Source organism: Oncorhynchus masou, chromosome 9, assembly GCF_036934945.1.
Source record: "Oncorhynchus masou masou isolate Uvic2021 chromosome 9, UVic_Omas_1.1, whole genome shotgun sequence".
NCBI classification, from domain to species: domain Eukaryota; kingdom Metazoa; phylum Chordata; class Actinopteri; order Salmoniformes; family Salmonidae; genus Oncorhynchus; species Oncorhynchus masou.
This window is the reverse complement of record NC_088220.1, coordinates 88,733,186-88,741,930: the sequence shown is the minus strand read 5'-3', so window position 1 is coordinate 88,741,930 and position 8,745 is coordinate 88,733,186.

The following is an 8,745-nucleotide window of genomic DNA, read 5'->3' as shown; positions in this document are numbered from 1 at the left end:
AGACATGAAGAGAAATAAAATGAGACCTCGGAGGAAGGTCAATAACAGAAGTAGGAAACAATGGGAAATAAGAGAGAGATCCTGAGGCAGAGAGAGAAGGAGAGAAGGAGAGAGAGGGGGAGAGAGAGGGGGAGAAAGGAGAGAGAGAAGGAGAAAAGGAGAGAGAGAAGGAGAAAAGGAGAGAGAGAAGGAGAAAAGGAGAGAGAGAAGGAGAAAAGGAGAGAGAGAAGGAGAAAAGGAGAGAGAGAAGGAGAAAAGGAGAGAGAGAAGGAGAAAAGGAGAGAGAGGGGGAGAAAAATATAAATCTGTGTTGTCATGGAAACTGGAAAGGATCTGAGCAAAACAAGAATGTAAATTAGTTTACCCTCTGAGACTGGGACAGAATAGGTTTACCCTTTGAGACTGGGACAGAATAGGTTTACCCTTTGAGACTGGGACAGAATAGGTTTACCCTTTGAGACTGGGACAGAATAGGATTACCCTCAGACTGGGACAGAATAGGATTACCCTCAGACTGGGACAGAATAGGATTACCCTCAGACTGGGACAGAATAGGTTTACCCTCAGACTTGGACAGAATAGGATTACCCTCAGACTGGGACAGAATAGGATTACCCTCAGACTGGGACAGAATAGGATTACCCTCAGACTGGGACAGAATAGGATTACCCTCAGACTGGGGTAGAATAGGTTTACCCTCAGACTGGGACAGAATAGGTTTACCCTCAGACTGGGACAGAATAGGATTACCCTCAGACTGGGACAGAATAGGATTACCCTCAGACTGGGGTAGAATAGGTTTACCTTCAGACTGGGGTAGAATAGGTTTACCTTCAGACTGGGACAGAATAGGTTTACCCTCAGACTGGGACAGAATAGGATTACCCTCAGACTGGGACAGAATAGATTTACCCTCAGACTGGGACAGAATAGGATTACCCTCAGACTGGGACAGAATAGGTTTACCCTCAGACTGGGACAGAATAGGATTACCCTCAGACTGGGACAGAATAGGATTACCCTCAGACTTGGACAGAATAGATTTACCCTCAGACTGGGACAGAATAGGATTACCCTCAGACTGGGACAGAATAGGTTTACCCTCAGACTGGGACAGAATAGATTTACCCTCAGACTGGGACAGAATAGGTTTACCCTCAGACTGGGACAGAATAGGATTACCCTCAGACTGGGACAGAATAGGTTTACCCTCAGACTGGGACAGAATAGATTTACCCTCAGACTGGGACAGAATAGGTTTACCCTCAGACTGGGACAGAATAGGATTACCCTCAGACTGGGACAGAATAGGTTTACCCTCAGACTGGGACAGAATAGGATTACCCTCAGACTGGGACAGAATAGGTTTACCCTCAGACTGGGGTAGAATAGGATTACCCTTTGAGACTGGGACAGAATAGGTTTACCCTCAGACTGGGGTAGAATAGGATTACCCTTTGAGACTGGGACAGAATTGATTACCCTTTGAGACTGGGACAGAATAGGTTTACCCTCAGACTGGGGTAGAATAGGATTACCCTTTGAGACTGGGACAGAATAGGTTTACCCTCAGACTGGGGTAGAATAGGATTACCCTTTGAGACTGGGACAGAATAGGTTTACCCTCAGACTGGGGTAGAATAGGATTACCCTTTGAGACTGGGACAGAATTGATTACCCTTTGAGACTGGGACAGAATAGGATTACCCTCAGACTGGGACAGAATAGGATTACCCTTTGAGACTGGGACAGAATTGATTACCCTTTGAGACTGGGACAGAATTGGTTTACCCTTTGAGACTGGGACAGAATAGGTTTACCCTCAGACTGGGACAGAATAGGATTACCCTCAGACTGGGACAGAATAGGATTACCCTCTGACTGGGACAGAATAGGATTACCCTCAGACTGGGACAGAATAGGATTACCCTCAGACTGGGACAGAATAGGATTACCCTCAGACTGGGACAGAATAGGTTTACCCTCAGACTTGGACAGAATAGGTTTACCCTCAGACTGGGACAGAATAGGATTACCCTCAGACTGGGACAGAATAGGATTACCCTCAGACTGGGACAGAATAGGATTACCCTCAGACTGGGACAGAATAGGATTACCCTCAGACTGGGACAGAATAGGATTACCCTCAGACTGGGACAGAATAGGATTACCCTCAGACTGGGACAGAATAGGTTTACCCTCAGACTGGGACAGAATAGGATTACCCTCAGACTGGGACAGAATAGGATTACCCTCAGACTGGGACAGAATAGGATTACCCTCAGACTGGGACAGAATAGGATTACCCTCAGACTGGGACAGAATAGGATTACCCTCAGACTGGGGTAGAATAGGATTACCCTCAGACTGGGACAGAATAGGATTACCCTCAGACTGGGACAGAATAGGATTACCCTCAGACTGGGACAGAATAGGATTACCCTCAGACTGGGACAGAATAGATTTACCCTCAGACTGGGACAGAATAGGATTACCCTCAGACTGGGACAGAATAGATTTACCCTCAGACTGGGACAGAATAGGATTACCCTCAGACTGGGACAGAATAGGATTACCCTCAGACTGGGACAGAATAGGATTACCCTCAGACTGGGACAGAATAGATTTACCCTCAGACTGGGACAGAATAGGATTACCCTCAGACTGGGACAGAATAGGATTACCCTCAGACTGGGACAGAATAGGATTACCCTCAGACTGGGACAGAATAGGATTACCCTCAGACTGGGACAGAATAGGATTACCCTCAGACTGGGACAGAATAGGATTACCCTCAGACTGGGACAGAATAGGATTACCCTCAGACTGGGACAGAATAGGATTACCCTCAGACTGGGACAGAATAGGTTTACCCTCAGACTGGGACAGAATAGGATTACCCTCAGACTGGGACAGAATAGGATTACCCTCAGACTTGGACAGAATAGGTTTACCCTCAGACTTGGACAGAATAGGTTTACCCTCAGACTGGGACAGAATAGGTTTACCCTCAGACTGGGACAGAATAGGATTACCCTCAGACTGGGACAGAATAGGATTACCCTCAGACTTGGACAGAATAGGATTACCCTCAGACTGGGACAGAATAGGATTACCCTCAGACTGGGACAGAATAGGTTTACCCTCAGACTGGGACAGAATAGGATTACCCTCAGACTTGGACAGAATAGGATTACCCTCAGACTGGGACAGAATAGGATTACCCTCTGAGACTGGGACAGAATAGGATTACCCTCAGACTGGGACAGAATAGGATTACCCTCTGAGACTGGGACAGAATAGGATTACCCTCAGACTGGGACAGAATAGGATTACCCTCAGACTGGGACAGAATAGGATTACCCTCTGAGACTGGGACAGAATAGGTGAAATGGAGAATGGTGGTAAACAGAGAAGAGGGATAGAGAGGAGGGAGGAAGAGTGAGATGAGGGAGGAAGGGTGAGATGAGGGAGGAAGAGCGAGATGAGGGAGGAAGAGCGAGATGGAGGAAGGGCGAGATGAGGGAGGAAGAGCGAGATGGAGGAAGAGCGAGATGAGGGAGGAAGAGTGAGAAGGAGGAAGGGCGAGATGAGGGAGGAAGAGTGAGATGAGGGAGGAAGAGCGAGATGGAGGATGGGCGAGATGAGGGAGGAAGGGCGAGATGGAGGAAAAGTGAGATGAGGGAGGAAGAGTGAGATGGAGGAAGAGCGAGATAAGGGAGGAAGAGTGAGATGGAGGAAGAGTGAGATGAGGGAGGATGAGCGAGATGAGGGAGGAAGGGTGAGATGAGGGAGGAAGGGCGAGATGAGGGAGGAAGGGCGAGATGGAGGAAGGGCGAGATGAGGGAGGAAGAGCGAGATGGAGGAAGAGCGAGATGAGGGAGGAAGAGTGAGAAGGAGGAAGGGCGAGATGAGGGAGGAAGAGTGAGATGAGGGAGGAAGAGCGAGATGAGGGAGGATGAGCGAGGTGGAGGAAGGGTGAGATGAGGGAGGAAGAGCGAGATGAGGGAGGAAGGGCGAGATGAGGGAGGAAGGGCGAGATGAGGGAGGAAGGGCGAGATGAGGGAGGATGAGCGAGGTGGAGGAAGGGCGAGATGAGGGAGGAAGAGCGAGATGAGGGAGGAAGGGCGAGATGAGGGAGGAAGGGCGAGATGAGGGAGGAAGAGCGAGATGAGGGAGGAAGGGTGAGATGAGGGAGGAAGAGCGAGATGAGGGAGGAAGAGCGAGATGGAGGAAGGGCGAGATGAGGGAGGAAGAGCGAGATGGAGGAAGAGCGAGATGAGGGAGGAAGAGTGAGAAGGAGGAAGGGCGAGATGAGGGAGGAAGAGTGAGATGAGGGAGGAAGAGCGAGATGGAGGATGGGCGAGATGAGGGAGGAAGAGCGAGATGGAGGAAAAGTGAGATGAGGGAGGAAGAGTGAGATGGAGGAAGAGCGAGATAAGGGAGGAAGAGTGAGATGGAGGAAGAGTGAGATGAGGGAGGAAGAGTAAGATGGAGGAAGACTAAGTTGGAGGAAGAGCGAGATGAGGGAGGAAGAGCGAGAGGAGGGAGGAAGAGCGAGAATGAGGAAGGGTAAGATGGAGGAAGAGTGAGATGAGGGAGGGCAAGATGAAGGAGGAAGAGTGAGATGGAGGAAGGGCGAGATGAGAGAGGAAGAGCGAGATGAGGGAGGAAGAGCGAGATGGAGGAAGGGCGAGATGAGGGAGGAAGAAATTGAGGAGAATAAATAAAGAAGTGAGAAGGAAGAGGGGGAAATTAAAGGAATGAAGAGAGAAATGGAATATTTATTTATTTAATGAAGAAGGAAGTAAGAGAGAAAGGGAATATTTATTTATTTAATGAAGGAAGTAAGAGAGAAAGAAAGAGACGAAGAGGTAAGAGAGTCAAAAGGCTCATAAAATGACAAAGAAACAACCATAAATCTCTGTGGATAATTAACCTATTAAAAATCTCAGACTCCATAATAAAGAAACCAAATTAGACAGTCAGAGTAGAAACAGATTGGAACCGAGACCACGAGGGTATGAACACACACACACACACACACACACACACACACACACACACACACACACACACACACACACACACACACACACACACACACACACACACACACACACAGGCGATTGGAAGGAGCCTCTTCTCATGCATTGCAGCCCACCTTGAGTGACGTTAGTAATTAAGAAGGGCTTTTAATTAGAATGAGGAGCAACTGTGGTGGGCTGGGGAGGGTGTGTGGTGGGATGGGGAGGGTGTGTGGTGGGATGGGGAGGGGAGGGTGTGTGGTGGGCCGGGGAGGGGAGGGTGTGTGGTGGGCCGGGGAGGGTGTGTGGTGGGCTGGGGAGGGTGTGTGGTGGGCCGGGGAGGGTGTGTGGTGGGATGGGGAGGGTGTGTGGTGGGATGGGGAGGGGAGGGTGTGTGGTGGGCCGGGGAGGGGAGGGTGTGTGGTGGGCCGGGGAGGGTGTGTGGTGGGCTGGGGAGGGTGTGTGGTGGGATGGGGAGGGTGTGTGGTGGGATGGGGAGGGGAGGGTGTGTGGTGGGCCGGGGAGGGGAGGGTGTGTGGTGGGCCGGGGAGGGTGTGTGGTGGGCTGGGGAGGGTGTGTGGTGGGCCGGGGAGGGTGTGTGGTGGGATGGGGAGGGTGTGTGGTGGGCCGGGGAGGGGAGGGTGTGTGGTGGGATGGGGAGGGTGTGTGGTGGGATGGGGAGGGTGTGTGGTGGGCCGGGGAGGGGAGGGTGTGTGGTGGGCCGGGGAGGGTGTGTGGTGGGAAGGGGAGGGTGTGTGGTGGGCCGGGGAGGGTGTGTGGTGGGATGGGGAGGGTGTGTGGTGGGATGGAGAGGGAACGGGAGGGTGTGTGGTGGGCCAGGGAGGGTGTGTGGTGGGATGGGGAGGGTGTGTGGTGGGCCGGGAGGGTGTGTGGTGGGATGGGGAGGGTGTGTGGTGGGATGGGGAGGGTGTGTGGTGGGCGGGGAGGGTGTGTGTTGGATGGGGAGGGTGTGTGGTGGGCTGGGGAGGGGAGGGTGTGTGGTGGGCCGGGGAGGGAGGGTGTGTGGTGGGATGGGGAGGGGAGGGTGTGTGGTGGGCCAGGGAGGGGAGGGTGTGTGGTGGGCCCGGGGAGGGTGTGTGGTGGGATGGGGAGGGTGTGTGTAGGGCCGGGGAGGGTGTGTGGTGGGATGGGGAGGGTGTGTGGTGGGCCGGGTGAGGGTGTGTGGTGGGATTGGGAGGGTGTGTGGTGGGCCGGGGAGTGTGTGTGGTGGGCCGGAGAGGGAGGGTGTGTGGTGGGCCGGGGAGGGGAGGGTGTGTGGTGGGCCGGGGAGGGTGTGTGGTGGGATGGGGAGGGTGTGTGGTGGGCCGGGGAGGGTGTGTGGTGTGCCGGAGAGGGGGAGGGTGTGTGGTGGGATGGGGAGGGTGTGTGGTGGGATGGGGAGGGTGTGTGGTGGGATGGGGAGGGGAGGGGAGGGTGTGTGGAGGGCCGGGGAGGGTGTGTGGTGGGATGGGGAGGGTGTGTGGTGGGCCGGGGAGGGTGTGTGGTGGGATTGGGAGGGTGTGTGGTGGGCCGGGGAGGGTGTGTGGTGGGCCGGAGAGGGGAGGGTGTGTGGTGGGCCAGGGAGGGGAGGGTGTGTGGTGGGCCGGGGAGGGTGTGTGGTGGGATGGGGAGGGTGTGTGGTGGGATGGGGAGGGTGTGTGGTGGGCTGGGGAGGGGAGGGTGTGTGGTGGGCCGGGGAGGGGAGGGTGTGTGGTGGGCCGGGGAGGGGAGGGTGTGTAGTGGGATGGGGAGGGGTGGGATGGGGAGGGTGTGTGGTGGGCCGGGGAGGGGAGGGGAGGGTGTGTGGTGGGCCAGGGAGGGTGTGTGGTGGGATGGGGAGTGTGTGTGGTGGGATGGGGAGGGTGTGTGGTGGGCCGGGGAGTGGAGGGTGTGTGGTGGGCCGGGGAGGGGAGGGTGTGTAGTGGGATGGGGAGGGGGAGGGTGTGTGGAGGGCAGGGGAGGGGAGGGTGTGTGGAGGGCTGGGGAGGGGAGGGTGTGTGATGGGATGGGGAGGGGAGGGTGTGTGGTGGGATGGGGAGGGTGTGTGGTGGGCTGGGGAGGGGAGGGTGTGAAGTGGGATGGGGAGGGGAGGGTGTGTGGTGGGATGGGGAGGGGAGGGTGTGTGGTGGGATGGGGAGGGTGTGAAGTGGGATGGGGAGGGGACGGTGTGTGGTGGGCCGGGGAGGGTGTGTGGTGGGATGGGGAGGGTGTGTGGTGGGCCGGGGAGGGTGTGTGGTGGGATGGGGAGGGTGTGTGGTGGGCGGGGAGGGTGTGTGGTGGGATGGGGAGGGGAGGGTGTGTGGTGGGATGGGGAGGGGAGGGTGTGTGGTGGGATGGGGAGGGTGTGTGGTGGGATGGGGAGGGGAGGGTGTGTGGTGGGATTGGGAGGGTGTGTGGTGGGCCGGGGAGGGTGTGTGGTGGGCCGGAGAGGGGAGGGTGTGTGGTGGGCCAGGGAGGGGGGTGTGTGGTGGGCCGGGGAGGGTGTGTGTGGTGGGATGGGGAGGGTGTGTGGTGGGATGGGGAGGGTGTGTGGTGGGCTGGGGAGGGGAGGGTGTGTGGTGGGCCGGGGAGGGGAGGGTGTGTGGTGGGCCGGGGAGGGGGGAGGGTGTGTAGTGGGATGGGGAGGGGTGGGATGGGGAGGGTGTGTGGTGGGCCGGGGAGGGGAGGGTGTGTGTAGGGCCGGGGAGGGTGTGTGGTGGGATGGTGAGGGTGTGTGGTGGGCCGGGGAGGGGAGGGGGAGGGTGTGTGGTGGGCCAGGGAGGGTGTGTGGTGGGATGGGGAGTGTGTGTGGTGGGATGGGGAGGGTGTGTGGTGGGCCGGGGAGGGGAGGGTGTGTGGTGGGCCGGGGAGGGGAGGGTGTGTAGTGGGATGGGGAGGGGAGGGTGTGTGGTGGGATGGGGAGGGTGTGTGGTGGGCTGGGGAGGGGAGGGTGTGAAGTGGGATGGGGAGGGGAGGGTGTGTGGTGGGCCGGGGAGGGTGTGTGGTGGGATGGGGGAGGGTGTGTGGTGGGCCGGGGAGGGTGTGTGGTGGGATGGGGAGGGTGTGTGGTGGGCCGGGGGAGGGTGTGTGGTGGGATGGGGAGGGGAGGGTGTGTGGTGGGATGGGGAGGGGGGGGTGTGTGGTGGGATGGGGAGGGTGTGTGGTGGGATGGGGAGGGGAGGGTGTGTGGTGGGCCGGGGAGGGTGTGTGGTGGGATGGGGAGGGTGTGTGGTGGGCCGGGGAGGGTGTGTGGTGGGATGGGGAGGGTGTGTGGTGGGATGGGGAGGGTGTGTGGTGGGATGGGGAGGGGAGGGTGTGTGGTGGGATGGGGAGGGTGTGTGGTGGGATGGGGAGGGTGTGTGGTGGGATGGGGAGGGGAGGGTGTGTGGTGGGATGGGGAGGGTGTGTGGTGGGCCGGGGAGGGTGTGTGGTGGGATGGGGAGGGTGTGTGGTGGGATGGGGAGGGTGTGTGGTGGGATGGGGAGGGGAGGGTGTGTGGTGGGATGGGGAGGGTGTGTGGTGGGATGGGGAGGGTGTGTGGTGGGATGGGGAGGGGAGGGTGTGTGGTGGGATGGGGAGGGTGTGTGGTGGGCCGGGGAGGGTGTGTGATGGGATGGGGAGGGGAGGGTGTGTAGTGGGATGGGGAGGGGAGGGAGTGTGGTGGGATGGGGAGGGGTGGGAGTGTGGTGGGATGGGGAGGGGTGGGTGTTTGGTGGGCAGTGGTTGGGAGGGTGTGTGT